Source organism: Doryrhamphus excisus, chromosome 12 (genome assembly GCF_030265055.1).
Source record: "Doryrhamphus excisus isolate RoL2022-K1 chromosome 12, RoL_Dexc_1.0, whole genome shotgun sequence".
Classification (NCBI taxonomy): domain Eukaryota; kingdom Metazoa; phylum Chordata; class Actinopteri; order Syngnathiformes; family Syngnathidae; genus Doryrhamphus; species Doryrhamphus excisus.
Genome location: NC_080477.1, coordinates 4,142,025 through 4,169,082, shown reverse-complemented (window position 1 = coordinate 4,169,082; position 27,058 = coordinate 4,142,025).

Genomic DNA, 27,058 nt, shown 5'->3' with positions numbered 1-27,058 from the left:
GAGCGAATAAAGTGCTTTTTTGAACAACGGTTGTGTGACCCAAGCAATAAAGCACATCACACTAAATGTGTTCCATAAGTGCCAAAACGCTTTTCTCTGAGCGAGTGGAGTGCTTTTTTGGACGTGGCACACATGTGCCATATATGGAGAAATTTTTTACCACAAAGCCTATAGGTTGCTTGAAATACATTATCACAGCGAGAGAAACACATTTTCTCATTTTAGCTGTAACTCCACAGCAGTGCTTCTCAGCCACACGAAACTGTTGCAGATAGAACGGGATGAGAAGCTGCGTCAGGCACACTTGGAATGAGCCTCCTGGCACCTTCCGCTGGTTTACAATGACGCGCCGTATCATCCTTTGCTCACAATGTATTTGAGAGCGAATAAAGTGCTTTTTTGAAGAACGGTTGTGTGAGCCAAGCAATAAAGCATATCACACTAAATGTGTTCCATAAGTGCCAAAACGCTTTTCTCTGAGCGAGTGGAGTGCTTTTTTGGACGTGGCACACATGTGCCATATATGGAGAAAATTTATACCACAAAGCCTATAGGTTGCTTGAAATACATTATCACAGCGAGAGAAACACATTTTCTCATTTTAGCTTTAACTCCACAGCAGTGCTTCTCAGCCACACGAAACTGTTACAGATAGAACGGGATGAGAAGCTGCGTCAGGCACACTTGGAATGAGCCTCCTGGCACCTTCCGCTGGTTTACAATGACGCGCCGTATCATCCTTTGCTCACAATGTATTTGAGAGCGAATAAAGTGCTTTTTTGAACAACGGTTGTGTGAGCCAAGCAATAAAGCACATAACACTAAATGTGTTCCATAAGTGCCAAATCGCTTTTCTCTGAGCGAGTGGAGTGCTTTTTTGGACGTGGCACACATGTGCCATATATGGAGAAAATTTTTACCACAAAGCCTATAGATTGCTTGAAATACATTATCACAGCGAGAGAAACACATTTTCTCATTTTAGCTGTAACTCCACAGCAGTGCTTCTCAGCCACACGAAACTGTTACAGATAGAACGGGATGAGAAGCTGCGTCAGGCACACTTGGAATGAGCCTCCTGGCACCTTCCGCTGGTTCACATTGACGCGCCGTATCATCCTTTGCTCACAATGTATTTGAGAGCGAATAAAGTGCTTTTTTGAACAACGGTTGTGTGACCCAAGCAATAAAGCACATCACACTAAATGTGTTCCATAAGTGCCAAAACGCTTTTCTCTGAGCGAGTGGAGTGCTTTTTTGGACGTGGCACACATGTGCCATATATGGAGAAATTTTTTACCACAAAGCCTATAGGTTGCTTGAAATACATTATCACAGCGAGAGAAACACATTTTCTCATTTTAGCTGTAACTCCACAGCAGTGCTTCTCAGCCACACGAAACTGTTGCAGATAGAACGGGATGAGAAGCTGCGTCAGGCACACTTGGAATGAGCCTCCTGGCACCTTCCGCTGGTTTACAATGACGCGCCGTATCATCCTTTGCTCACAATGTATTTGAGAGCGAATAAAGTGCTTTTTTGAACAACGGTTGTGTGACCCAAGCAATAAAGCACATCACACTAAATGTGTTCCATAAGTGCCAAAACGCTTTTCTCTGAGCGAGTGGAGTGCTTTTTTGGACGTGGCACACATGTGCCATATATGGAGAAATTTTTTACCACAAAGCCTATAGGTTGCTTGAAATACATTATCACAGCGAGAGAAACACATTTTCTCATTTTAGCTGTAACTCCACAGCAGTGCTTCTCAGCCACACGAAACTGTTGCAGATAGAACGGGATGAGAAGCTGCGTCAGGCACACTTGGAATGAGCCTCCTGGCACCTTCCGCTGGTTTACAATGACGCGCCGTATCATCCTTTGCTCACAATGTATTTGAGAGCGAATAAAGTGCTTTTTTGAAGAACGGTTGTGTGAGCCAAGCAATAAAGCATATCACACTAAATGTGTTCCATAAGTGCCAAAACGCTTTTCTCTGAGCGAGTGGAGTGCTTTTTTGGACGTGGCACACATGTGCCATATATGGAGAAAATTTATACCACAAAGCCTATAGGTTGCTTGAAATACATTATCACAGCGAGAGAAACACATTTTCTCATTTTAGCTTTAACTCCACAGCAGTGCTTCTCAGCCACACGAAACTGTTACAGATAGAACGGGATGAGAAGCTGCGTCAGGCACACTTGGAATGAGCCTCCTGGCACCTTCCGCTGGTTTACAATGACGCGCCGTATCATCCTTTGCTCACAATGTATTTGAGAGCGAATAAAGTGCTTTTTTGAACAACGGTTGTGTGAGCCAAGCAATAAAGCACATAACACTAAATGTGTTCCATAAGTGCCAAATCGCTTTTCTCTGAGCGAGTGGAGTGCTTTTTTGGACGTGGCACACATGTGCCATATATGGAGAAAATTTTTACCACAAAGCCTATAGATTGCTTGAAATACATTATCACAGCGAGAGAAACACATTTTCTCATTTTAGCTGTAACTCCACAGCAGTGCTTCTCAGCCACACGAAACTGTTACAGATAGAACGGGATGAGAAGCTGCGTCAGGCACACTTGGAATGAGCCTCCTGGCACCTTCCGCTGGTTCACATTGACGCGCCGTATCATCCTTTGCTCACAATGTATTTGAGAGCGAATAAAGTGCTTTTTTGAACAACGGTTGTGTGACCCAAGCAATAAAGCACATCACACTAAATGTGTTCCATAAGTGCCAAAACGCTTTTCTCTGAGCGAGTGGAGTGCTTTTTTGGACGTGGCACACATGTGCCATATATGGAGAAATTTTTTACCACAAAGCCTATAGGTTGCTTGAAATACATTATCACAGCGAGAGAAACACATTTTCTCATTTTAGCTGTAACTCCACAGCAGTGCTTCTCAGCCACACGAAACTGTTGCAGATAGAACGGGATGAGAAGCTGCGTCAGGCACACTTGGAATGAGCCTCCTGGCACCTTCCGCTGGTTTACAATGACGCGCCGTATCATCCTTTGCTCACAATGTATTTGAGAGCGAATAAAGTGCTTTTTTGAACAACGGTTGTGTGAGCCAAGCAATAAAGCATATCACACTAAATGTGTTCCATAAGTGCCAAAACGCTTTTCTCTGAGCGAGTGGAGTGCTTTTTTGGACGTGGCACACATGTGCCATATATGGAGAAAATTTATACCACAAAGCCTATAGGTTGCTTGAAATACATTATCACAGCGAGAGAAACACATTTTCTCATTTTAGCTTTAACTCCACAGCAGTGCTTCTCAGCCACACGAAACTGTTACAGATAGAACGGGATGAGAAGCTGCGTCAGGCACACTTGGAATGAGCCTCCTGGCACCTTCCGCTGGTTTACAATGACGCGCCGTATCATCCTTTGCTCACAATGTATTTGAGAGCGAATAAAGTGCTTTTTTGAACAACGGTTGTGTGAGCCAAGCAATAAAGCATATCACACTAAATGTGTTCCATAAGTGCCAAAACGCTTTTCTCTGAGCGAGTGGAGTGCTTTTTTGGACGTGGCACACATGTGCCATATATGGAGAAATTTTTTACCACAAAGTCTATAGGTTGCTTGAAATAAATTATCACAGCGAGAGAAACACATTTTCTCATTTTAGCTGTAACTCCACAGCAGTGCTTCTCAGCCACACGAAACTGTTGCAGATAGAACGGGATGAGAAGCTGCGTCAGGCACACTTGGAATGAGCCTCCTGGCACCTTCCGCTGGTTTACAATGACGCGCCGTATCATCCTTTGCTCACAATGTATTTGAGAGCGAATAAAGTGCTTTTTTGAACAACGGTTGTGTGAGCCAAGCAATAAAGCACATAACACTAAATGTGTTCCATAAGTGCCAAATCGCTTTTCTCTGAGCGAGTGGAGTGCTTTTTTGGACGTGGCACACATGTGCCATATATGGAGAAAATTTATACCACAAAGCCTATAGGTTGCTTGAAATACATTATCACAGTGAGAGAAACACATTTTCTCATTTTAGCTGTAACTCCACAGCAGTGCTTCTCAGCCACCCGAAACTGTTACAGATAGAACGGGATGAGAAGCTGCGTCAGGCACACTTGGAATGAGCCTCCTGGCACCTTCCGCTGGTTCACATTGACGCGCCGTATCATCCTTTGCTCACAATGTATTTGAGAGCGAATAAAGTGCTTTTTTGAACAACGGTTGTGTGACCCAAGCAATAAAGCATATCACACTAAATGTGTTCCATAAGTGCCAAAACACTTTTCTCTGAGCGAGTGGAGTGCTTTTTTGGACGTGGCACACATGTGCCATATATGGAGAAAATTTTTACCACAAAGCCTATAGATTGCTTGAAATACATTATCACAGCGAGAGAAACACATTTTCTCATTTTAGCTGTAACTCCACAGCAGTGCTTCTCAGCCACACGAAACTGTTACAGATAGAACGGGATGAGAAGCTGCGTCAGGCACACTTGGAATGAGCCTCCTGGCACCTTCCGCTGGTTCACATTGACGCGCCGTATCATCCTTTGCTCACAATGTATTTGAGAGCGAATAAAGTGCTTTTTTGAACAACGGTTGTGTGACCCAAGCAATAAAGCACATCACACTAAATGTGTTCCATAAGTGCCAAAACGCTTTTCTCTGAGCGAGTGGAGTGCTTTTTTGGACGTGGCACACATGTGCCATATATGGAGAAATTTTTTACCACAAAGCCTATAGGTTGCTTGAAATACATTATCACAGCGAGAGAAACACATTTTCTCATTTTAGCTGTAACTCCACAGCAGTGCTTCTCAGCCACACGAAACTGTTGCAGATAGAACGGGATGAGAAGCTGCGTCAGGCACACTTGGAATGAGCCTCCTGGCACCTTCCGCTGGTTTACAATGACGCGCCGTATCATCCTTTGCTCACAATGTATTTGAGAGCGAATAAAGTGCTTTTTTGAACAACGGTTGTGTGAGCCAAGCAATAAAGCATATCACACTAAATGTGTTCCATAAGTGCCAAAACGCTTTTCTCTGAGCGAGGGAGTGCTTTTTTGGACGTGGCACACATGTGCCATATATGGAGAAAATTTATACCACAAAGCCTATAGGTTGCTTGAAATACATTATCACAGCGAGAGAAACACATTTTCTCATTTTAGCTTTAACTCCACAGCAGTGCTTCTCAGCCACACGAAACTGTTACAGATAGAACGGGATGAGAAGCTGCGTCAGGCACACTTGGAATGAGCCTCCTGGCACCTTCCGCTGGTTTACAATGACGCGCCGTATCATCCTTTGCTCACAATGTATTTGAGAGCGAATAAAGTGCTTTTTTGAACAACGGTTGTGTGAGCCAAGCAATAAAGCATATCACACTAAATGTGTTCCATAAGTGCCAAAACGCTTTTCTCTGAGCGAGTGGAGTGCTTTTTTGGACGTGGCACACATGTGCCATATATGGAGAAAATTTATACCACAAAGCCTATAGGTTGCTTGAAATACATTATCACAGCGAGAGAAACACATTTTCTCATTTTAGCTGTAACTCCACAGCAGTGCTTCTCAGCCACACGAAACTGTTACAGATAGAACGGGATGAGAAGCTGCGTCAGGCACACTTGGAATGAGCCTCCTGGCACCTTCCGCTGGTTCACATTGACGCGCCGTATCATCCTTTGCTCACAATGTATTTGAGAGCGAATAAAGTGCTTTTTTGAACAACGGTTGTGTGACCCAAGCAATAAAGCACATCACACTAAATGTGTTCCATAAGTGCCAAAACGCTTTTCTCTGAGCGAGTGGAGTGCTTTTTTGGACGTGGCACACATGTGCCATATATGGAGAAAATTTATACCACAAAGCCTATAGGTTGCTTGAAATACATTATCACAGCGAGAGAAACACATTTTCTCATTTTAGCTGTAACTCCACAGCAGTGCTTCTCAGCCACACGAAACTGTTACAGATAGAACGGGATGAGAAGCTGCGTCAGGCACACTTGGAATGAGCCTCCTGGCACCTTCCGCTGGTTTACAATGACGCGCCGTATCATCCTTTGCTCACAATGTATTTGAGAGCGAATAAAGTGCTTTTTTGAACAACGGTTGTGTGAGCCAAGCAATAAAGCACATAACACTAAATGTGTTCCATAAGTGCCAAATCGCTTTTCTCTGAGCGAGTGGAGTGCTTTTTTGGACGTGGCACACATGTGCCATATATGGAGAAAATTTATACCACAAAGCCTATAGGTTGCTTGAAATACATTATCACAGCGAGAGAAACACATTTTCTCATTTTAGCTGTAACTCCACAGCAGTTCTTCTCAGCCACACGAAACTGTTGCAGATAGAACGGGATGAGAAGCTGCGTCAGGCACACTTGGAATGAGCCTCCTGGCACCTTCCGCTGGTTTACAATGACGCGCCGTATCATCCTTTGCTCACAATGTATTTGAGAGCGAATAAAGTGCTTTTTTGAACAACGGTTGTGTGAGCCAAGCAATAAAGCATATCACACTAAATGTGTTCCATAAGTGCCAAAACGCTTTTCTCTGAGCGAGTGGAGTGCTTTTTTGGACGTGGCACACATGTGCCATATATGGAGAAATTTTTTACCACAAAGCCTATAGGTTGCTTGAAATACATTATCACAGCGAGAGAAACACATTTTCTCATTTTAGCTGTAACTCCACAGCAGTGCTTCTCAGCCACACGAAACTGTTGCAGATAGAACGGGATGAGAAGCTGCGTCAGGCACACTTGGAATGAGCCTCCTGGCACCTTCCGCTGGTTTACAATGACGCGCCGTATCATCCTTTGCTCACAATGTATTTGAGAGCGAATAAAGTGCTTTTTTGAACAACGGTTGTGTGAGCCAAGCAATAAAGCATATCACACTAAATGTGTTCCATAAGTGCCAAAACGCTTTTCTCTGAGCGAGTGGAGTGCTTTTTTGGACGTGGCACACATGTGCCATATATGGAGAAAATTTTTACCACAAAGCCTATAGGTTGCTTGAAATACATTATCACAGCGAGAGAAACACATTTTCTCATTTTAGCTGTAACTCCACAGCAGTGCTTCTCAGCCACACGAAACTGTTGCAGATAGAACGGGATGAGAAGCTGCGTCAGGCACACTTGGAATGAGCCTCCTGGCACCTTCCGCTGGTTCACATTGACGCGCCGTATCATCCTTTGCTCACAATGTATTTGAGAGCGAATAAAGTGCTTTTTTGAACAACGGTTGTGTGAGCCAAGCAATAAAGCATATCACACTAAATGTGTTCCATAAGTGCCAAAACGCTTTTCTCTGAGCGAGTGGAGTGCTTTTTTGGACGTGGCACACATGTGCCATATATGGAGAAAATTTTTACCACAAAGCCTATAGATTGCTTGAAATACATTATCACAGCGAGAGAAACACATTTTCTCATTTTAGCTGTAACTCCACAGCAGTGCTTCTCAGCCACACGAAACTGTTACAGATAGAACGGGATGAGAAGCTGCGTCAGGCACACTTGGAATGAGCCTCCTGGCACCTTCCGCTGGTTTACAATGACGCGCCGTATCATCCTTTGCTCACAATGTATTTGAGAGCGAATAAAGTGCTTTTTTGAACAACGGTTGTGTGAGCCAAGCAATAAAGCACATAACACTAAATGTGTTCCATAAGTGCCAAATCGCTTTTCTCTGAGCGAGTGGAGTGCTTTTTTGGACGTGGCACACATGTGCCATATATGGAGAAAATTTATACCACAAAGCCTATAGGTTGCTTGAAATACATTATCACAGCGAGAGAAACACATTTTCTCATTTTAGCTGTAACTCCACAGCAGTGCTTCTCAGTCACACGAAACTGTTACAGATAGAACGGGATGAGAAGCTGCGTCAGGCACACTTGGAATGAGCCTCCTGGCACCTTCCGCTGGTTCACATTGACGCGCCGTATCATCCTTTGCTCACAATGTATTTGAGAGCGAATAAAGTGCTTTTTTGAACAACGGTTGTGTGACCCAAGCAATAAAGCACATCACACTAAATGTGTTCCATAAGTGCCAAAACGCTTTTCTCTGAGCGAGTGGAGTGCTTTTTTGGACGTGGCACACATGTGCCATATATGGAGAAATTTTTTACCACAAAGCCTATAGGTTGCTTGAAATACATTATCACAGCGAGAGAAACACATTTTCTCATTTTAGCTGTAACTCCACAGCAGTGCTTCTCAGCCACACGAAACTGTTGCAGATAGAACGGGATGAGAAGCTGCGTCAGGCACACTTGGAATGAGCCTCCTGGCACCTTCCGCTGGTTTACAATGACGCGCCGTATCATCCTTTGCTCACAATGTATTTGAGAGCGAATAAAGTGCTTTTTTGAACAACGGTTGTGTGAGCCAAGCAATAAAGCATATCACACTAAATGTGTTCCATAAGTGCCAAAACGCTTTTCTCTGAGCGAGTGGAGTGCTTTTTTGGACGTGGCACACATGTGCCATATATGGAGAAAATTTATACCACAAAGCCTATAGGTTGCTTGAAATACATTATCACAGCGAGAGAAACACATTTTCTCATTTTAGCTGTAACTCCACAGCAGTGCTTCTCAGCCACACGAAACTGTTGCAGATAGAACGGGATGAGAAGCTGCGTCAGGCACACTTGGAATGAGCCTCCTGGCACCTTCCGCTGGTTCACATTGACGCGCCGTATCATCCTTTGCTCACAATGTATTTGAGAGCGAATAAAGTGCTTTTTTGAACAACGGTTGTGTGAGCCAAGCAATAAAGCATATCACACTAAATGTGTTCCATAAGTGCCAAAACGCTTTTCTCTGAGCGAGTGGAGTGCTTTTTTGGACGTGGCACACATGTGCCATATATGGAGAAAATTTTTACCACAAAGCCTATAGGTTGCTTGAAATACATTATCACAGCGAGAGAAACACATTTTCTCATTTTAGCTGTAACTCCACAGCAGTGCTTCTCAGCCACACGAAACTGTTGCAGATAGAACGGGATGAGAAGCTGCGTCAGGCACACTTGGAATGAGCCTCCTGGCACCTTCCGCTGGTTCACATTGACGCGCCGTATCATCCTTTGCTCACAATGTATTTGAGAGCGAATAAAGTGCTTTTTTGAACAACGGTTGTGTGAGCCAAGCAATAAAGCATATCACACTAAATGTGTTCCATAAGTGCCAAAACGCTTTTCTCTGAGCGAGTGGAGTGCTTTTTTGGACGTGGCACACATGTGCCATATATGGAGAAAATTTTTACCACAAAGCCTATAGATTGCTTGAAATACATTATCACAGCGAGAGAAACACATTTTCTCATTTTAGCTGTAACTCCACAGCAGTGCTTCTCAGCCACACGAAACTGTTACAGATAGAACGGGATGAGAAGCTGCGTCAGGCACACTTGGAATGAGCCTCCTGGCACCTTCCGCTGGTTCACATTGACGCGCCGTATCATCCTTTGCTCACAATGTATTTGAGATCGAATAAAGTGCTTTTTTGAACAACGGTTGTGTGACCCAAGCAATAAAGCACATCACACTAAATGTGTTCCATAAGTGCCAAAACGCTTTTCTCTGAGCGAGTGGAGTGCTTTTTTGGACGTGGCACACATGTGCCATATATGGAGAAATTTTTTACCACAAAGCCTATAGGTTGCTTGAAATACATTATCACAGCGAGAGAAACACATTTTCTCATTTTAGCTGTAACTCCAGAGCAGTGCTTCTCAGCCACACGAAACTGTTGCAGATAGAACGGGATGAGAAGCTGCGTCAGGCACACTTGGAATGAGCCTCCTGGCACCTTCCGCTGGTTTACAATGACGCGCCGTATCATCCTTTGCTCACAATGTATTTGAGAGCGAATAAAGTGCTTTTTTGAACAACGGTTGTGTGAGCCAAGCAATAAAGCATATCACACTAAATGTGTTCCATAAGTGCCAAAACGCTTTTCTCTGAGCGAGTGGAGTGCTTTTTTGGACGTGGCACACATGTGCCATATATGGAGAAAATTTTTACCACAAAGCCTATAGATTGCTTGAAATACATTATCACAGCGAGAGAAACACATTTTCTCATTTTAGCTGTAACTCCACAGCAGTGCTTCTCAGCCACACGAAACTGTTACAGATAGAACGGGATGAGAAGCTGCGTCAGGCACACTTGCAATGAGCCTCCTGGCACCTTCCGCTGGTTTACAATGACGCGCCGTATCATCCTTTGCTCACAATGTATTTGAGAGCGAATAAAGTGCTTTTTTGAACAACGGTTGTGTGAGCCAAGCAATAAAGCACATAACACTAAATGTGTTCCATAAGTGCCAAATCGCTTTTCTCTGAGCGAGTGGAGTGCTTTTTTGGACGTGGCACACATGTGCCATATATGGAGAAAATTTATACCACAAAGCCTATAGGTTGCTTGAAATACATTATCACAGCGAGAGAAACACATTTTCTCATTTTAGCTGTAACTCCACAGCAGTGCTTCTCAGTCACACGAAACTGTTACAGATAGAACGGGATGAGAAGCTGCGTCAGGCACACTTGGAATGAGCCTCCTGGCACCTTCCGCTGGTTCACATTGACGCGCCGTATCATCCTTTGCTCACAATGTATTTGAGAGCGAATAAAGTGCTTTTTTGAACAACGGTTGTGTGACCCAAGCAATAAAGCACATCACACTAAATGTGTTCCATAAGTGCCAAAACGCTTTTCTCTGAGCGAGTGGAGTGCTTTTTTGGACGTGGCACACATGTGCCATATATGGAGAAATTTTTTACCACAAAGCCTATAGGTTGCTTGAAATACATTATCACAGCGAGAGAAACACATTTTCTCATTTTAGCTGTAACTCCACAGCAGTGCTTCTCAGCCACACGAAACTGTTGCAGATAGAACGGGATGAGAAGCTGCGTCAGGCACACTTGGAATGAGCCTCCTGGCACCTTCCGCTGGTTTACAATGACGCGCCGTATCATCCTTTGCTCACAATGTATTTGAGAGCGAATAAAGTGCTTTTTTGAACAACGGTTGTGTGAGCCAAGCAATAAAGCATATCACACTAAATGTGTTCCATAAGTGCCAAAACGCTTTTCTCTGAGCGAGTGGAGTGCTTTTTTGGACGTGGCACACATGTGCCATATATGGAGAAAATTTATACCACAAAGCCTATAGGTTGCTTGAAATACATTATCACAGCGAGAGAAACACATTTTCTCATTTTAGCTGTAACTCCACAGCAGTGCTTCTCAGCCACACGAAACTGTTGCAGATAGAACGGGATGAGAAGCTGCGTCAGGCACACTTGGAATGAGCCTCCTGGCACCTTCCGCTGGTTCACATTGACGCGCCGTATCATCCTTTGCTCACAATGTATTTGAGAGCGAATAAAGTGCTTTTTTGAACAACGGTTGTGTGAGCCAAGCAATAAAGCATATCACACTAAATGTGTTCCATAAGTGCCAAAACGCTTTTCTCTGAGCGAGTGGAGTGCTTTTTTGGACGTGGCACACATGTGCCATATATGGAGAAAATTTTTACCACAAAGCCTATAGGTTGCTTGAAATACATTATCACAGCGAGAGAAACACATTTTCTCATTTTAGCTGTAACTCCACAGCAGTGCTTCTCAGCCACACGAAACTGTTGCAGATAGAACGGGATGAGAAGCTGCGTCAGGCACACTTGGAATGAGCCTCCTGGCACCTTCCGCTGGTTCACATTGACGCGCCGTATCATCCTTTGCTCACAATGTATTTGAGAGCGAATAAAGTGCTTTTTTGAACAACGGTTGTGTGAGCCAAGCAATAAAGCATATCACACTAAATGTGTTCCATAAGTGCCAAAACGCTTTTCTCTGAGCGAGTGGAGTGCTTTTTTGGACGTGGCACACATGTGCCATATATGGAGAAAATTTTTACCACAAAGCCTATAGATTGCTTGAAATACATTATCACAGCGAGAGAAACACATTTTCTCATTTTAGCTGTAACTCCACAGCAGTGCTTCTCAGCCACACGAAACTGTTACAGATAGAACGGGATGAGAAGCTGCGTCAGGCACACTTGGAATGAGCCTCCTGGCACCTTCCGCTGGTTCACATTGACGCGCCGTATCATCCTTTGCTCACAATGTATTTGAGATCGAATAAAGTGCTTTTTTGAACAACGGTTGTGTGACCCAAGCAATAAAGCACATCACACTAAATGTGTTCCATAAGTGCCAAAACGCTTTTCTCTGAGCGAGTGGAGTGCTTTTTTGGACGTGGCACACATGTGCCATATATGGAGAAATTTTTTACCACAAAGCCTATAGGTTGCTTGAAATACATTATCACAGCGAGAGAAACACATTTTCTCATTTTAGCTGTAACTCCAGAGCAGTGCTTCTCAGCCACACGAAACTGTTGCAGATAGAACGGGATGAGAAGCTGCGTCAGGCACACTTGGAATGAGCCTCCTGGCACCTTCCGCTGGTTTACAATGACGCGCCGTATCATCCTTTGCTCACAATGTATTTGAGAGCGAATAAAGTGCTTTTTTGAACAACGGTTGTGTGAGCCAAGCAATAAAGCATATCACACTAAATGTGTTCCATAAGTGCCAAAACGCTTTTCTCTGAGCGAGTGGAGTGCTTTTTTGGACGTGGCACACATGTGCCATATATGGAGAAAATTTATACCACAAAGCCTATAGGTTGCTTGAAATACATTATCACAGCGAGAGAAACACATTTTCTCATTTTAGCTTTAACTCCACAGCAGTGCTTCTCAGCCACACGAAACTGTTACAGATAGAACGGGATGAGAAGCTGCGTCAGGCACACTTGGAATGAGCCTCCTGGCACCTTCCGCTGGTTTACAATGACGCGCCGTATCATCCTTTGCTCACAATGTATTTGAGAGCGAATAAAGTGCTTTTTTGAACAACGGTTGTGTGAGCCAAGCAATAAAGCATATCACACTAAATGTGTTCCATAAGTGCCAAAACGCTTTTCTCTGAGCGAGTGGAGTGCTTTTTTGGACGTGGCACACATGTGCCATATATGGAGAAAATTTATACCACAAAGCCTATAGGTTGCTTGAAATACATTATCACAGCGAGAGAAACACATTTTCTCATTTTAGCTTTAACTCCACAGCAGTGCTTCTCAGCCACACGAAACTGTTACAGATAGAACGGGATGAGAAGCTGCGTCAGGCACACTTGGAATGAGCCTCCTGGCACCTTCCGCTGGTTTACAATGACGCGCCGTATCATCCTTTGCTCACAATGTATTTGAGAGCGAATAAAGTGCTTTTTTGAACAACGGTTGTGTGAGCCAAGCAATAAAGCATATCACACTAAATGTGTTCCATAAGTGCCAAAACGCTTTTCTCTGAGCGAGTGGAGTGCTTTTTTGGACGTGGCACACATGTGCCATATATGGAGAAATTTTTTACCACAAAGTCTATAGGTTGCTTGAAATAAATTATCACAGCGAGAGAAACACATTTTCTCATTTTAGCTGTAACTCCACAGCAGTGCTTCTCAGCCACACGAAACTGTTGCAGATAGAACGGGATGAGAAGCTGCGTCAGGCACACTTGGAATGAGCCTCCTGGCACCTTCCGCTGGTTTACAATGACGCGCCGTATCATCCTTTGCTCACAATGTATTTGAGAGCGAATAAAGTGCTTTTTTGAACAACGGTTGTGTGAGCCAAGCAATAAAGCACATAACACTAAATGTGTTCCATAAGTGCCAAATCGCTTTTCTCTGAGCGAGTGGAGTGCTTTTTTGGACGTGGCACACATGTGCCATATATGGAGAAAATTTTTACCACAAAGCCTATAGATTGCTTGAAATACATTATCACAGCGAGAGAAACACATTTTCTCATTTTAGCTGTAACTCCACAGCAGTGCTTCTCAGCCACACGAAACTGTTACAGATAGAACGGGATGAGAAGCTGCGTCAGGCACACTTGGAATGAGCCTCCTGGCACCTTCCGCTGGTTCACATTGACGCGCCGTATCATCCTTTGCTCACAATGTATTTGAGAGCGAATAAAGTGCTTTTTTGAACAACGGTTGTGTGACCCAAGCAATAAAGCACATCACACTAAATGTGTTCCATAAGTGCCAAAACGCTTTTCTCTGAGCGAGTGGAGTGCTTTTTTGGACGTGGCACACATGTGCCATATATGGAGAAATTTTTTACCACAAAGCCTATAGGTTGCTTGAAATACATTATCACAGCGAGAGAAACACATTTTCTCATTTTAGCTGTAACTCCACAGCAGTGCTTCTCAGCCACACGAAACTGTTGCAGATAGAACGGGATGAGAAGCTGCGTCAGGCACACTTGGAATGAGCCTCCTGGCACCTTCCGCTGGTTTACAATGACGCGCCGTATCATCCTTTGCTCACAATGTATTTGAGAGCGAATAAAGTGCTTTTTTGAACAACGGTTGTGTGAGCCAAGCAATAAAGCATATCACACTAAATGTGTTCCATAAGTGCCAAAACGCTTTTCTCTGAGCGAGTGGAGTGCTTTTTTGGACGTGGCACACATGTGCCATATATGGAGAAAATTTATACCACAAAGCCTATAGGTTGCTTGAAATACATTATCACAGCGAGAGAAACACATTTTCTCATTTTAGCTTTAACTCCACAGCAGTGCTTCTCAGCCACACGAAACTGTTACAGATAGAACGGGATGAGAAGCTGCGTCAGGCACACTTGGAATGAGCCTCCTGGCACCTTCCGCTGGTTTACAATGACGCGCCGTATCATCCTTTGCTCACAATGTATTTGAGAGCGAATAAAGTGCTTTTTTGAACAACGGTTGTGTGAGCCAAGCAATAAAGCATATCACACTAAATGTGTTCCATAAGTGCCAAAACGCTTTTCTCTGAGCGAGTGGAGTGCTTTTTTGGACGTGGCACACATGTGCCATATATGGAGAAAATTTATACCACAAAGCCTATAGGTTGCTTGAAATACATTATCACAGCGAGAGAAACACATTTTCTCATTTTAGCTTTAACTCCACAGCAGTGCTTCTCAGCCACACGAAACTGTTACAGATAGAACGGGATGAGAAGCTGCGTCAGGCACACTTGAAATGAGCCTCCTGGCACCTTCCGCTGGTTCACATTGACGCGCCGTATCATCCTTTGCTCACAATGTATTTGAGAGCGAATAAAGTGCTTTTTTGAACAACGGTTGTGTGACCCAAGCAATAAAGCACATCACACTAAATGTGTTCCATAAGTGCCAAAACGCTTTTCTCTGAGCGAGTGGAGTGCTTTTTTGGACGTGGCACACATGTGCCATATATGGAGAAATTTTTTACCACAAAGCCTATAGGTTGCTTGAAATACATTATCACAGCGAGAGAAACACATTTTCTCATTTTAGCTGTAACTCCAGAGCAGTGCTTCTCAGCCACACGAAACTGTTGCAGATAGAACGGGATGAGAAGCTGCGTCAGGCACACTTGGAATGAGCCTCCTGGCACCTTCCGCTGGTTTACAATGACGCGCCGTATCATCCTTTGCTCACAATGTATTTGAGAGCGAATAAAGTGCTTTTTTGAACAACGGTTGTGTGAGCCAAGCAATAAAGCATATCACACTAAATGTGTTCCATAAGTGCCAAAACGCTTTTCTCTGAGCGAGTGGAGTGCTTTTTTGGACGTGGCACACATGTGCCATATATGGAGAAAATTTATACCACAAAGCCTATAGGTTGCTTGAAATACATTATCACAGCGAGAGAAACACATTTTCTCATTTTAGCTTTAACTCCACAGCAGTGCTTCTCAGCCACACGAAACTGTTACAGATAGAACGGGATGAGAAGCTGCGTCAGGCACACTTGGAATGAGCCTCCTGGCACCTTCCGCTGGTTTACAATGACGCGCCGTATCATCCTTTGCTCACAATGTATTTGAGAGCGAATAAAGTGCTTTTTTGAACAACGGTTGTGTGAGCCAAGCAATAAAGCATATCACACTAAATGTGTTCCATAAGTGCCAAAACGCTTTTCTCTGAGCGAGTGGAGTGCTTTTTTGGACGTGGCACACATGTGCCATATATGGAGAAAATTTATACCACAAAGCCTATAGGTTGCTTGAAATACATTATCACAGCGAGAGAAACACATTTTCTCATTTTAGCTTTAACTCCACAGCAGTGCTTCTCAGCCACACGAAACTGTTACAGATAGAACGGGATGAGAAGCTGCGTCAGGCACACTTGGAATGAGCCTCCTGGCACCTTCCGCTGGTTTACAATGACGCGCCGTATCATCCTTTGCTCACAATGTATTTGAGAGCGAATAAAGTGCTTTTTTGAACAACGGTTGTGTGAGCCAAGCAATAAAGCATATCACACTAAATGTGTTCCATAAGTGCCAAAACGCTTTTCTCTGAGCGAGTGGAGTGCTTTTTTGGACGTGGCACACATGTGCCATATATGGAGAAATTTTTTACCACAAAGTCTATAGGTTGCTTGAAATAAATTATCACAGCGAGAGAAACACATTTTCTCATTTTAGCTGTAACTCCACAGCAGTGCTTCTCAGCCACACGAAACTGTTGCAGATAGAACGGGATGAGAAGCTGCGTCAGGCACACTTGGAATGAGCCTCCTGGCACCTTCCGCTGGTTTACAATGACGCGCCGTATCATCCTTTGCTCACAATGTATTTGAGAGCGAATAAAGTGCTTTTTTGAACAACGGTTGTGTGAGCCAAGCAATAAAGCACATAACACTAAATGTGTTCCATAAGTGCCAAATCGCTTTTCTCTGAGCGAGTGGAGTGCTTTTTTGGACGTGGCACACATGTGCCATATATGGAGAAAATTTTTACCACAAAGCCTATAGATTGCTTGAAATACATTATCACAGCGAGAGAAACACATTTTCTCATTTTAGCTGTAACTCCACAGCAGTGCTTCTCAGCCACACGAAACTGTTACAGATAGAACGGGATGAGAAGCTGCGTCAGGCACACTTGGAATGAGCCTCCTGGCACCTTCCGCTGGTTCACATTGACGCGCCGTATCATCCTTTGCTCACAATGTATTTGAGAGCGAATAAAGTGCTTTTTTGAACAACGGTTGTGTGACCCAAGCAATAAAGCACATCACACTAAATGTGTTCCATAAGTGCCAAAACGCTTTTCTCTGAGCGAGTGGAGTGCTTTTTTGGACGTGGCACACATGTGCCATATATGGAGAAATTTTTTACCACAAAGCCTATAGGTTGCTTGAAATACATTATCACAGCGAGAGAAACACATTTTCTCATTTTAGCTGTAACTCCACAGCAGTGCTTCTCAGCCACACGAAACTGTTGCAGATAGAACGGGATGAGAAGCTGCGTCAGGCACACTTGGAATGAGCCTCCTGGCACCTTCCGCTGGTTTACAATGACGCGCCGTATCATCCTTTGCTCACAATGTATTTGAGAGCGAATAAAGTGCTTTTTTGAACAACGGTTGTGTGAGCCAAGCAATAAAGCATATCACACTAAATGTGTTCCATAAGTGCCAAAACGCTTTTCTCTGAGCGAGTGGAGTGCTTTTTTGGACGTGGCACACATGTGCCATATATGGAGAAAATTTATACCACAAAGCCTATAGGTTGCTTGAAATACATTATCACAGCGAGAGAAACACATTTTCTCATTTTAGCTTTAACTCCACAGCAGTGCTTCTCAGCCACACGAAACTGTTACAGATAGAACGGGATGAGAAGCTGCGTCAGGCACACTTGGAATGAGCCTCCTGGCACCTTCCGCTGGTTTACAATGACGCGCCGTATCATCCTTTGCTCACAATGTATTTGAGAGCGAATAAAGTGCTTTTTTGAACAACGGTTGTGTGAGCCAAGCAATAAAGCATATCACACTAAATGTGTTCCATAAGTGCCAAAACGCTTTTCTCTGAGCGAGTGGAGTGCTTTTTTGGACGTGGCACACATGTGCCATATATGGAGAAAATTTATACCACAAAGCCTATAGGTTGCTTGAAATACATTATCACAGCGAGAGAAACACATTTTCTCATTTTAGCTTTAACTCCACAGCAGTGCTTCTCAGCCACACGAAACTGTTACAGATAGAACGGGATGAGAAGCTGCGTCAGGCACACTTGGAATGAGCCTCCTGGCACCTTCCGCTGGTTTACAATGACGCGCCGTATCATCCTTTGCTCACAATGTATTTGAGAGCGAATAAAGTGCTTTTTTGAACAACGGTTGTGTGAGCCAAGCAATAAAGCATATCACACTAAATGTGTTCCATAAGTGCCAAAACGCTTTTCTCTGAGCGAGTGGAGTGCTTTTTTGGACGTGGCACACATGTGCCATATATGGAGAAATTTTTTACCACAAAGTCTATAGGTTGCTTGAAATAAATTATCACAGCGAGAGAAACACATTTTCTCATTTTAGCTGTAACTCCACAGCAGTGCTTCTCAGCCACACGAAACTGTTGCAGATAGAACGGGATGAGAAGCTGCGTCAGGCACACTTGGAATGAGCCTCCTGGCACCTTCCGCTGGTTTACAATGACGCGCCGTATCATCCTTTGCTCACAATGTATTTGAGAGCGAATAAAGTGCTTTTTTGAACAACGGTTGTGTGAGCCAAGCAATAAAGCACACAACACTAAATGTGTTCCATAAGTGCCAAATCGCTTTTCTCTGAGCGAGTGGAGTGCTTTTTTGGACGTGGCACACATGTGCCATATATGGAGAAAATTTTTACCACAAAGCCTATAGATTGCTTGAAATACATTATCACAGCGAGAGAAACACATTTTCTCATTTTAGCTGTAACTCCACAGCAGTGCTTCTCAGCCACACGAAACTGTTACAGATAGAACGGGATGAGAAGCTGCGTCAGGCACACTTGGAATGAGCCTCCTGGCACCTTCCGCTGGTTCACATTGACGCGCCGTATCATCCTTTGCTCACAATGTATTTGAGAGCGAATAAAGTGCTTTTTTGAACAACGGTTGTGTGACCCAAGCAATAAAGCACATCACACTAAATGTGTTCCATAAGTGCCAAAACGCTTTTCTCTGAGCGAGTGGAGTGCTTTTTTGGACGTGGCACACATGTGCCATATATGGAGAAAATTTATACCACAAAGCCTATAGGTTGCTTGAAATACATTATCACAGCGAGAGAAACACATTTTCTCATTTTAGCTTTAACTCCACAGCAGTGCTTCTCAGCCACACGAAACTGTTACAGATAGAACGGGATGAGAAGCTGCGTCAGGCACACTTGGAATGAGCCTCCTGGCACCTTCCGCTGGTTTACAATGACGCGCCGTATCATCCTTTGCTCACAATGTATTTGAGAGCGAATAAAGTGCTTTTTTGAACAACGGTTGTGTGAGCCAAGCAATAAAGCATATCACACTAAATGTGTTCCATAAGTGCCAAAACGCTTTTCTCTGAGCGAGTGGAGTGCTTTTTTGGACGTGGCACACATGTGCCATATATGGAGAAAATTTATACCACAAAGCCTATAGGTTGCTTGAAATACATTATCACAGCGAGAGAAACACATTTTCTCATTTTAGCTTTAACTCCACAGCAGTGCTTCTCAGCCACACGAAACTGTTACAGATAGAACGGGATGAGAAGCTGCGTCAGGCACACTTGGAATGAGCCTCCTGGCACCTTCCGCTGGTTTACAATGACGCGCCGTATCATCCTTTGCTCACAATGTATTTGAGAGCGAATAAAGTGCTTTTTTGAACAACGGTTGTGTGAGCCAAGCAATAAAGCATATCACACTAAATGTGTTCCATAAGTGCCAAAACGCTTTTCTCTGAGCGAGTGGAGTGCTTTTTTGGACGTGGCACACATGTGCCATATATGGAGAAAATTTATACCACAAAGCCTATAGGTTGCTTGAAATACATTATCACAGCGAGAGAAACACATTTTCTCATTTTAGCTTTAACTCCACAGCAGTGCTTCTCAGCCACACGAAACTGTTACAGATAGAACGGGATGAGAAGCTGCGTCAGGCACACTTGGAATGAGCCTCCTGGCACCTTCCGCTGGTTTACAATGACGCGCCGTATCATCCTTTGCTCACAATGTATTTGAGAGCGAATAAAGTGCTTTTTTGAACAACGGTTGTGTGAGCCAAGCAATAAAGCATATCACACTAAATGTGTTCCATAAGTGCCAAAACGCTTTTCTCTGAGCGAGTGGAGTGCTTTTTTGGACGTGGCACACATGTGCCATATATGGAGAAATTTTTTACCACAAAGTCTATAGGTTGCTTGAAATAAATTATCACAGCGAGAGAAACACATTTTCTCATTTTAGCTGTAACTCCACAGCAGTGCTTCTCAGCCACACGAAACTGTTGCAGATAGAACGGGATGAGAAGCTGCGTCAGGCACACTTGGAATGAGCCTCCTGGCACCTTCCGCTGGTTTACAATGACGCGCCGTATCATCCTTTGCTCACAATGTATTTGAGAGCGAATAAAGTGCTTTTTTGAACAACGGTTGTGTGAGCCAAGCAATAAAGCACATAACACTAAATGTGTTCCATAAGTGCCAAATCGCTTTTCTCTGAGCGAGTGGAGTGCTTTTTTGGACGTGGCACACATGTGCCATATATGGAGAAAATTTTTACCACAAAGCCTATAGATTGCTTGAAATACATTATCACAGCGAGAGAAACACATTTTCTCATTTTAGCTGTAACTCCACAGCAGTGCTTCTCAGCCACACGAAACTGTTACAGATAGAACGGGATGAGAAGCTGCGTCAGGCACACTTGGAATGAGCCTCCTGGCACCTTCCGCTGGTTCACATTGACGCGCCGTATCATCCTTTGCTCACAATGTATTTGAGAGCGAATAAAGTGCTTTTTTGAACAACGGTTGTGTGACCCAAGCAATAAAGCACATCACACTAAATGTGTTCCATAAGTGCCAAAACGCTTTTCTCTGAGCGAGTGGAGTGCTTTTTTGGACGTGGCACACATGTGCCATATATGGAGAAATTTTTTACCACAAAGCCTATAGGTTGCTTGAAATACATTATCACAGCGAGAGAAACACATTTTCTCATTTTAGCTGTAACTCCACAGCAGTGCTTCTCAGCCACACGAAACTGTTGCAGATAGAACGGGATGAGAAGCTGCGTCAGGCACACTTGGAATGAGCCTCCTGGCACCTTCCGCTGGTTTACAATGACGCGCCGTATCATCCTTTGCTCACAATGTATTTGAGAGCGAATAAAGTGCTTTTTTGAACAACGGTTGTGTGAGCCAAGCAATAAAGCATATCACACTAAATGTGTTCCATAAGTGCCAAAACGCTTTTCTCTGAGCGAGTGGAGTGCTTTTTTGGACGTGGCACACATGTGCCATATATGGAGAAAATTTATACCACAAAGCCTATAGGTTGCTTGAAATACATTATCACAGCGAGAGAAACACATTTTCTCATTTTAGCTGTAACTCCACAGCAGTGCTTCTCAGCCACACGAAACTGTTACAGATAGAACGGGATGAGAAGCTGCGTCAGGCACACTTGGAATGAGCCTCCTGGCACCTTCCGCTGGTTTACAATGACGCGCCGTATCATCCTTTGCTCACAATGTATTTGAGAGCGAATAAAGTGCTTTTTTGAACAACGGTTGTGTGAGCCAAGCAATAAAGCACATAACACTAAATGTGTTCCATAAGTGCCAAATCGCTTTTCTCTGAGCGAGTGGAGTGCTTTTTTGGACGTGGCACACATGTGCCATATATGGAGAAAATTTATACCACAAAGCCTATAGGTTGCTTGAAATACATTATCACAGCGAGAGAAACACATTTTCTCATTTTAGCTGTAACTCCACAGCAGTGCTTCTCAGCCACACGAAACTGTTACAGATAGAACGGGATGAGAAGCTGCGTCAGGCACACTTGGAATGAGCCTCCTGGCACCTTCCGCTGGTTCACATTGACGCGCCGTATCATCCTTTGCTCACAATGTATTTGAGAGCGAATAAAGTGCTTTTTTGAACAACGGTTGTGTGACCCAAGCAATAAAGCATATCACACTAAATGTGTTCCATAAGTGCCAAAACGCTTTTCTCTGAGCGAGTGGAGTGCTTTTTTGGACGTGGCACACATGTGCCATATATGGAGAAAATTTTTACCACAAAGCCTATAGATTGCTTGAAATACATTATCACAGCGAGAGAAACACATTTTCTCATTTTAGCTGTAACTCCACAGCAGTGCTTCTCAGCCACACGAAACTGTTACAGATAGAACGGGATGAGAAGCTGCGTCAGGCACACTTGGAATGAGCCTCCTGGCACCTTCCGCTGGTTCACATTGACGCGCCGTATCATCCTTTGCTCACAATGTATTTGAGAGCGAATAAAGTGCTTTTTTGAACAACGGTTGTGTGACCCAAGCAATAAAGCACATCACACTAAATGTGTTCCATAAGTGCCAAAACGCTTTTCTCTGAGCGAGTGGAGTGCTTTTTTGGACGTGGCACACATGTGCCATATATGGAGAAATTTTTTACCACAAAGCCTATAGGTTGCTTGAAATACATTATCACAGCGAGAGAAACACATTTTCTCATTTTAGCTGTAACTCCACAGCAGTGCTTCTCAGCCACACGAAACTGTTGCAGATAGAACGGGATGAGAAGCTGCGTCAGGCACACTTGGAATGAGCCTCCTGGCACCTTCCGCTGGTTTACAATGACGCGCCGTATCATCCTTTGCTCACAATGTATTTGAGAGCGAATAAAGTGCTTTTTTGAACAACGGTTGTGTGAGCCAAGCAATAAAGCATATCACACTAAATGTGTTCCATAAGTGCCAAAACGCTTTTCTCTGAGCGAGTGGAGTGCTTTTTTGGACGTGGCACACATGTGCCATATATGGAGAAAATTTATACCACAAAGCCTATAGGTTGCTTGAAATACATTATCACAGCGAGAGAAACACATTTTCTCATTTTAGCTTTAACTCCACAGCAGTGCTTCTCAGCCACACGAAACTGTTACAGATAGAACGGGATGAGAAGCTGCGTCAGGCACACTTGGAATGAGCCTCCTGGCACCTTCCGCTGGTTTACAATGACGCGCCGTATCATCCTTTGCTCACAATGTATTTGAGAGCGAATAAAGTGCTTTTTTGAACAACGGTTGTGTGAGCCAAGCAATAAAGCATATCACACTAAATGTGTTCCATAAGTGCCAAAACGCTTTTCTCTGAGCGAGTGGAGTGCTTTTTTGGACGTGGCACACATGTGCCATATATGGAGAAAATTTATACCACAAAGCCTATAGGTTGCTTGAAATACATTATCACAGCGAGAGAAACACATTTTCTCATTTTAGCTTTAACTCCACAGCAGTGCTTCTCAGCCACACGAAACTGTTACAGATAGAACGGGATGAGAAGCTGCGTCAGGCACACTTGGAATGAGCCTCCTGGCACCTTCCGCTGGTTTACAATGACGCGCCGTATCATCCTTTGCTCACAATGTATTTGAGAGCGAATAAAGTGCTTTTTTGAACAACGGTTGTGTGAGCCAAGCAATAAAGCATATCACACTAAATGTGTTCCATAAGTGCCAAAACGCTTTTCTCTGAGCGAGTGGAGTGCTTTTTTGGACGTGGCACACATGTGCCATATATGGAGAAAATTTATACCACAAAGCCTATAGGTTGCTTGAAATACATTATCACAGCGAGAGAAACACATTTTCTCATTTTAGCTGTAACTCCACAGCAGTGCTTCTCAGCCACACGAAACTGTTACAGATAGAACGGGATGAGAAGCTGCGTCAGGCACACTTGGAATGAGCCTCCTGGCACCTTCCGCTGGTTTACAATGACGCGCCGTATCATCCTTTGCTCACAATGTATTTGAGAGCGAATAAAGTGCTTTTTTGAACAACGGTTGTGTGAGCCAAGCAATAAAGCACATAAAACTAAATGTGTTCCATAAGTGCCAAATCGCTTTTCTCTGAGCGAGTGGAGTGCTTTTTTGGACGTGGCACACATGTGCCATATATGGAGAAAATTTATACCACAAAGCCTATAGGTTGCTTGAAATACATTATCACAGCGAGAGAAACACATTTTCTCATTTTAGCTGTAACTCCACAGCAGTGCTTCTCAGCCACACGAAACTGTTACAGATAGAACGGGATGAGAAGCTGCGTCAGGCACACTTGGAATGAGCCTCCTGGCACCTTCCGCTGGTTCACATTGACGCGCCGTATCATCCTTTGCTCACAATGTATTTGAGAGCGAATAAAGTGCTTTTTTGAACAACGGTTGTGTGAGCCAAGCAATAAAGCACATCACACTAAATGTGTTCCATAAGTGCCAAAACGCTTTTCTCTGAGCGAGTGGAGTGCTTTTTTGGACGTGGCACACATGTGCCATATATGGAGAAATTTTTTACCACAAAGCCTATAGGTTGCTTGAAATACATTATCACAGCGAGAGAAACACATTTTCTCATTTTAGCTGTAACTCCACAGCAGTGCTTCTCAGCCACACGAAACTGTTGCAGATAGAACGGGATGAGAAGCTGCGTCAGGCACACTTGGAATGAGCCTCCTGGCACCTTCCGCTGGTTTACAATGACGCGCCGTATCATCCTTTGCTCACAATGTATTTGAGAGCGAATAAAGTGCTTTTTTGAACAACGGTTGTGTGAGCCAAGCAATAAAGCACATAACACTAAATGTGTTCCATAAGTGCCAAATCGCTTTTCTCTGAGCGAGTGGAGTGCTTTTTTGGACGTGGCACACATGTGCCATATATGGAGAAAATTTTTACCACAAAGCCTATAGATTGCTTGAAATACATTATCACAGCGAGAGAAACACATTTTCTCATTTTAGCTGTAACTCCACAGCAGTGCTTCTCAGCCACACGAAACTGTTACAGATAGAACGGGATGAGAAGCTGCGTCAGGCACACTTGGAATGAGCCTCCTGGCACCTTCCGCTGGTTCACATTGACGCGCCGTATCATCCTTTGCTCACAATGTATTTGAGAGCGAATAAAGTGCTTTTTTGAACAACGGTTGTGTGACCCAAGCAATAAAGCACATCACACTAAATGTGTTCCATAAGTGCCAAAACGCTTTTCTCTGAGCGAGTGGAGTGCTTTTTTGGACGTGGCACACATGTGCCATATATGGAGAAAATTTATACCACAAAGCCTATAGGTTGCTTGAAATACATTATCACAGCGAGAGAAACACATTTTCTCATTTTAGCTTTAACTCCACAGCAGTGCTTCTCAGCCACACGAAACTGTTACAGATAGAACGGGATGAGAAGCTGCGTCAGGCACACTTGGAATGAGCCTCCTGGCACCTTCCGCTGGTTTACAATGACGCGCCGTATCATCCTTTGCTCACAATGTATTTGAGAGCGAATAAAGTGCTTTTTTGAACAACGGTTGTGTGAGCCAAGCAATAAAGCATATCACACTAAATGTGTTCCATAAGTGCCAAAACGCTTTTCTCTGAGCGAGTGGAGTGCTTTTTTGGACGTGGCACACATGTGCCATATATGGAGAAAATTTATACCACAAAGCCTATAGGTTGCTTGAAATACATTATCACAGCGAGAGAAACACATTTTCTCATTTTAGCTTTAACTCCACAGCAGTGCTTCTCAGCCACACGAAACTGTTACAGATAGAACGGGATGAGAAGCTGCGTCAGGCACACTTGGAATGAGCCTCCTGGCACCTTCCGCTGGTTTACAATGACGCGCCGTATCATCCTTTGCTCACAATGTATTTGAGAGCGAATAAAGTGCTTTTTTGAACAACGGTTGTGTGAGCCAAGCAATAAAGCATATCACACTAAATGTGTTCCATAAGTGCCAAAACGCTTTTCTCTGAGCGAGTGGAGTGCTTTTTTGGACGTGGCACACATGTGCCATATATGGAGAAATTTTTTACCACAAAGTCTATAGGTTGCTTGAAATAAATTATCACAGCGAGAGAAACACATTTTCTCATTTTAGCTGTAACTCCACAGCAGTGCTTCTCAGCCACACGAAACTGTTGCAGATAGAACGGGATGAGAAGCTGCGTCAGGCACACTTGGAATGAGCCTCCTGGCACCTTCCGCTGGTTTACAATGACGCGCCGTATCATCCTTTGCTCACAATGTATTTGAGAGCGAATAAAGTGCTTTTTTGAACAACGGTTGTGTGAGCCAAGCAATAAAGCACCTAACACTAAATGTGTTCCATAAGTGCCAAATCGCTTTTCTCTGAGCGAGTGGAGTGCTTTTTTGGACGTGGCACACATGTGCCATATATGGAGAAAATTTTTACCACAAAGCCTATAGATTGCTTGAAATACATTATCACAGCGAGAGAAACACATTTTCTCATTTTAGCTGTAACTCCACAGCAGTGCTTCTCAGCCACACGAAACTGTTACAGATAGAACGGGATGAGAAGCTGCGTCAGGCACACTTGGAATGAGCCTCCTGGCACCTTCCGCTGGTTCACATTGACGCGCCGTATCATCCTTTGCTCACAATGTATTTGAGAGCGAATAAAGTGCTTTTTTGAACAACGGTTGTGTGACCCAAGCAATAAAGCACATCACACTAAATGTGTTCCATAAGTGCCAAAACGCTTTTCTCTGAGCGAGTGGAGTGCTTTTTTGGACGTGGCACACATGTGCCATATATGGAGAAATTTTTTACCACAAAGCCTATAGGTTGCTTGAAATACATTATCACAGCGAGAGAAACAAATTTTCTCATTTTAGCTGTAACTCCACAGCAGTGCTTCTCAGCCACACGAAACTGTTGCAGATAGAACGGGATGAGAAGCTGCGTCAGGCACACTTGGAATGAGCCTCCTGGCACCTTCCGCTGGTTTACAATGACGCGCCGTATCATCCTTTGCTCACAATGTATTTGAGAGCGAATAAAGTGCTTTTTTGAACAACGGTTGTGTGAGCCAAGCAATAAAGCATATCACACTAAATGTGTTCCATAAG